We start from the raw sequence: 6,000 nt of genomic DNA, 5'->3' as shown, positions 1-6,000 counted from the left end.
GTTTTAGTCATCATCAAATTTTGTGGTCATGCTAATCAAATTTTGGTTGGCCTTGCAATTGTACCTGATGACCTCGAAGGCCACATCCAACCTTCTCGTGTGCCAATGCCAAATTTGGCCTGCGTGTAACGGGCTGGCGGCACCTGATCTGTATGGTTATTAATAACAGAGATTCGTGGTACATAAAAATTATATTGAAAATTATTTGAAAGCAAATGTTCTCATGATAGAGATGTTGGAGTCATAGTCGGAGTCGAAGTCAGGGTCATTCTCACAAACTCCGACTCCGACTCCAGTCAGTATTTTCCGACTCCGACTCCGACTCCGACTCCGACTCCGACTCCGACTCCGACTCCGACTCCAGCTATTATAGTTTTCACGACTCCAACTCCGACTCCGACTCCATCAAGCGAAAATTACCCAGACTCCGAATCCACCGACTCTGACTCCACAGCCCTGTTTACATCGCACAGGCCCGGGTGGCCTGGGTATCTGATTTCAATGGCCACTCCTAGTTGTTTCGACACCTTCCTATATCTTCATTGTATCGCAGTCTTGTGGCGTTTTGAAATGATTAAAATTCCTAATATATACTGAACTGATAGCTTCAAACAATTCTTAACGTGATCTCGGTGAATGGGGTGTGGGGTCCTATACAAAAGTGTAGAAAGAATTTTCATCACGCAAGTTATGTGTAAGTCTTGGACATACTGAAGGTGCGATGTCAGAACTAGTCCTGTATAATTTGGTCTAAAAATGGCTTAACCTAGAAAAAAATCTTATAAAGAGGAAGAAGAAGATAAAGAGAAGAAAGGAAAGATTATTTTACCAGCTTTTCAATGATAGGTTTTGTCACTTTTTTTACCTTGGGGAAAAAAAGTTATGACCAAAAACGTGCCAAGGGGTAAAAATTGAAATTAGGGAAAAATTATTATAAAAATATGAACAAACTGCTAGAAACTAATGAATTTTCAACAGAAAAGCAGGATATAGATGCAAAAGGAATATATCAAAATAAAATAGAATTATATATCTGTTTCAGGGAGTAAGAGTAAGCAAGACAGGGGGATGGGGGGCGGAAGTAGAGCTGTTGTTGTCCGTTATAACTTCATTATGTTATTGTTTACTTACTATGGTCTGTTTCATTTACCTTGCTTGTTTTTTTAGATAGTGCTTAGTCAAAAAAGAAACAGCAGTTTGTGTTAAGTGTAGAAAAGGCTATCGTACTGTAGATTCACTGTATCATTCGGGAGCTCATTTCTGCGAAAGTGATAGTACCACACACCCTTTAGACTAGGGTTGCATTTAAAACAAAAATCAACTAAAAACAAACACGTTTAAAACAAGGCCCTAATTTAAAACATGTTTTTCATTGTTTTCAAGTCATGACGTCACTAATATTGAATTGTGACGTCATAATGGATATAAATTGACCATTGCAAATATAGGGTAAATATAGCCCCTTTGACAAAATATCTGTACTACAACTGTTGAACCGACTACTTTAGAGGGTTCCAACAATCCCATAACGATATACGTCGGCTAAATTGGGTGGTAATTGTCCGTGTGATCATACAACATGTTTTTGGAAAGTATTTACACAATTTTTGCATAATTTTATAACTTGAAAACAATACAATTTTGTTTGAAACTGAATTGTGAAACGCTAATCACAACTTTTCAGAAAAATTAGGAAAATGGCCATAAGAGGTAGGCCTACATCCACACATCATGCCGTAATTTATTGAGAAACCATGCGAGATCAAAGAAACGTTTGTGGAGGCTTTGTCGAAAATTCGTATTTCTTCACTGGCAAATAATTTTTCTCTGAGAAATATTATTTGACCTGTGATGTTCAGATTGCCACGATAGAATAATTAGACACGAGCAATCTAGGCAGCTATGGACAATTAAATAGGCTTATATTTATTTCGAAGTTCCCGGTCGACATAAGGGCAATCCTTTTCGGCTAAGGTTTTCTCGCAGGCGATCCATTAGCACACTTTTCAGAGCACCACATTGGCAAATACTTCATATGTTTTCGAGCATCGCGGCGTGGTAATGGTCGACGCCGAAATGCCTATTTTTATTTTCTATAAATCATGCTTTTTTCTTGGGGGAAGGGTACTCATAATCAAAAATTTGGCAACATGAAATCGCGCCCAGCGCGAAAAAAATGAAAAGAGTTGCATAAATTGTCGATGAGTGATGTATAAATAATTTATGTTCATTCACCGACATAATTTCGGGACCCCCAATTGGACGATTTGGGGTGCGGCAGTTACGGTCTTGGTAAGAGGTCAAAGTCCGCTCGCTGTTTTCTGGTTGAGATTTTACTATTGGAAATATTTTGCGCTTCAATCGCACATATATATATTAATTGCATGTGGTACATCCAGGGTCAAATCAAGGTTGTTATAACAGCCATCGAGGAAGGGTTCACACCATGTGCTTCGAACCAGATGCACGCAATCCGAATTCCCATCTGTGATTGGCAATACGGGAAATTAATTGCATTGGGTTTTGTTTTAGTGCTTTGTGTGACTGGTAAATCAACTGGGAATGTCATGGAGATATCTGCCCACATTGAATTTGGTACTGCATCCAGTTATTAATTTTAACACGAATGTATTCCAAACAAAGCTCCGCTCCGCGACGATGTTGGCTGCATATGATTTCATAAATGCAGTAGCCTTAACAGCCCCTAAAGCGCGGTAACTGAACATATTTTCGAATATTCTACCAATGGGTATTGTGTCATCATGAACATTTGCGTTACCCGAGAAGATACATGTTGCGATTCCGTATGTAGCCACCTCCGACTAATTGTCGAAAGAATGCGACCACCCTCCCCCCACCAAATATACTTAGATATTTCTGCCACTTGAAGTAGTCTTCACGGGGCAGTTTTGCTTCATTGCAGTAGAACTCACATCCACAGGATGGCAGTCTGAGATTGAATATCCTGCTGTGTGGACTCATTTTAGTTGCTAAGTTCCCAATAGCCCACTGAGGCAAATATTTGGCTGTATAGAGGTGTTTTGCTGGGCATTGTGTAAAAATAAATGGTTTGATACGTAAAGTCAATCACGGAGACTTCGAAATGTTAGCAAAAATCCGTTTTCTCCTGTGATATAGGCCTACATAACCATTTCCCTAATAACTTCAAGATGAGCTGCTGGATATGAATTAACAGGCTTGACGTTATATGTTCAATAAAAAATATTGTTTGTCAATTTTGGTGTCATCATTGTTGCGATCATACCCAAATGTGTCGTCGGAAGCGTTATGCCTTATTATTACATTCACCACCAGCTTTCTTTGATTAAATGGATTTTCAGCACTCGATGATATGAAATCGAAGGCGCAGATTTTAAAGACACGGCCAGTCGGCCACGTATTTCAAAAAATGCAGTTGAATAATTAGTTTTGAAATAATAACAGCCAACCCAATTCCTAAATAAATATAATGCTGCTATTTTCAAGAAAAGTAATTATGTTGCTGTTTATCACTAGCTTTAAGTTATCAGTTGCACAAGATAGATGACGATTGTACGATATTTGAGCTAAATTTGAACTACAACTTCGGGGGTCCAAAAGGGGTCCGCGAATGCAAAAAAGTTGAGAACCACTGCTCAAGTTCATAGTAAAATTATTACGGCAAATCAGAAACCACCAAAAATGTAAAGCTTTTTGTATATAGAACTGGCGTTTAATATTGCAAAACACAAACAAAAAGCCTCGATACCATTTAAAATTTAAAAACATTTCTGCCTCTGTTCAAGTATGGTATTTGGTATTTGTTGACCAGCGTAAATGTACGGGTCGAAAAGAGCTTCTAATTGGACGATGATGGAGAATCACTTTATTCAAGTTCACCGAAAAACTCACTCATTACCACAACCCATGTTTCATGATAGATGATTTCAATAACAATATTTGATCTGTTGCTATTGTATGCTAACCGTGATGTCACTAACGAAAGCTGAAATTTGATTAATTTATGAAAATGAGAAAAATTAATACGGAAAAAATCTGACGTGACGGAGAAATTATTAGCACCGAATCGGATTCAGCAACCATAAATTAGCCTAAATCAATCATTAAAATTTTTGACGCTATTTTTTTCGAAATTCGTAAACCAGTTTTATTTCCGTCTCGGTCAACTTTCGCCCCCTTAACTTATGATAAATACATCCTAATAGTTATGTTTCATTTTTTTGCTGTTCGATTGTTAGTTTGCCTTACTGAGAGTGATATTCCAATTCATGGTGTTGTATTCTGTTACGAAGGTATCGTGTTTTAGCTTATAATTGTATTTTAATGTCAGGCAGCATAAATGCAAAGCTATTTGGAACCGGGAATATCTCGATTCAGAAACAGGAAGCCATTACAAAATCTTCCTACCAAATCTTGAGGTGAAATTACCATCAGTCTCACCAAGACGCAGCGAAGCTACGTTGTTTCGACTACGCACCGGTCACTGCGGACTCAATGCACATCGCCACCGCATTGGCTGCTCGGAATCCCCATTGTGCGAGCATTGCGGCGAATTAGAAACGGTCGAACACTTTATTATGACCTGCTCACATCTGACTGAGATAAGAAGAAAGCTACAACGTATCGCGCAGACAAAGAACGTACCGTTCCAGCTATATAACCTTTTAACGGACAGCAACATTATCGCCGATATACTGGACTTCATACGAGAGTCAAAGCGTCGCATTTAGCTACGTACCCATCTTGTATTTTCATGACATTTCTTGCTATCATTTTGATCAAAATGTCTAAATCGCCGTGGTGCAAAAAGCCTTCGATGCGAAAAGCACCACTAAATGTTTTTATACATAATAATAATAATAATAATAATATTGTCAGGCAAAATAGTGCTTTACCCCCTGGCACGTTTTTGGTCATAACTTTTTTTTTCCAAGGTAAAAAAATGACAAAACCCATCATTGAAAAGCTGATAAAAATACGCCTTTATAAGAATTTTTTCTAGGTTGACCGAAAATTCTACAGGATTAAACATTCAATCCAATGATACAATCAATTCATGCGTCTCTTACATCGCAAAGATTTCAAGGCCGGACATTCTTAGACTTACCTCAAAAATTAATGCGCTGCGCTAAATCCTCAATCCATTACGATTCGTTGAGGTGGTGCCATACATTTCCGCAGTATGTTGATAACACAGGGCAACAAAAAAATAGTTTTTTGAAATATCATGATATTTGAGATTGATGTAGGGGTATATCAGGGGCGCTGAGTTCGAAAATGACATTACTTTTGCCGATTTGGCTATATTTTTTGAAAATATTGCCTCTTCCTACACATGCCATGAAAAGTAGCATGTTTGTGGATTATATAGGTTAACTCGCGCTTGAGGAGGTGAATATGGGCCTAGATTAGTTTGTATCATCTACCATGTAGTACTATAACATGTGCGTTGTAGTGCACTGATAAAGCAACAGTTAGTTTAATCCTGAAAATTATCATTTAGAGACTATTTTTCCGACAGATTCTACGTCAAATAACACACCCCTCATTTAAGCTACTGACACTTGTTTCATCACCGATGATTAGTGATCTCAAATTTAACACGCTTTCCGACGCTTTGTAATATGAGATACTGTCCCTTGCTATCCTTTTCAGAAATTTCGATTCATGGGTGTTATATTAAGTATGTTAAAAATTGAGTGATAGCTTGACAGGGAAAGTGCCGTAATCGACCTAGATTTGTGAAATGTCACCAAGTGCAATTACAAGGAGTACTTTGATATGACGTTGGGAATCAATATTAACGCCGGGCACCGAAAACCTTCCACCAGTATTAGGTTGAAACTTCGCGCTTATGGACTCCAAATAATGCAATTCGTAATCTCCGTATAGTTTTGTGCCAGCCAAAGAGTCATCATGATGGTTGATATTTTTACATGGGTGAGATGTAAGGTTGGAACCAGGACCGTAACTGCCGCACCCCAAAACCCATAATTGGGG

This window comes from Botryllus schlosseri, chromosome 7 (assembly GCF_051294905.1).
Source record: "Botryllus schlosseri isolate E-star chromosome 7, Bs_hap1, whole genome shotgun sequence".
NCBI classification, from domain to species: domain Eukaryota; kingdom Metazoa; phylum Chordata; class Ascidiacea; order Stolidobranchia; family Styelidae; genus Botryllus; species Botryllus schlosseri.
This window is presented reverse-complemented; position numbering follows the sequence as displayed.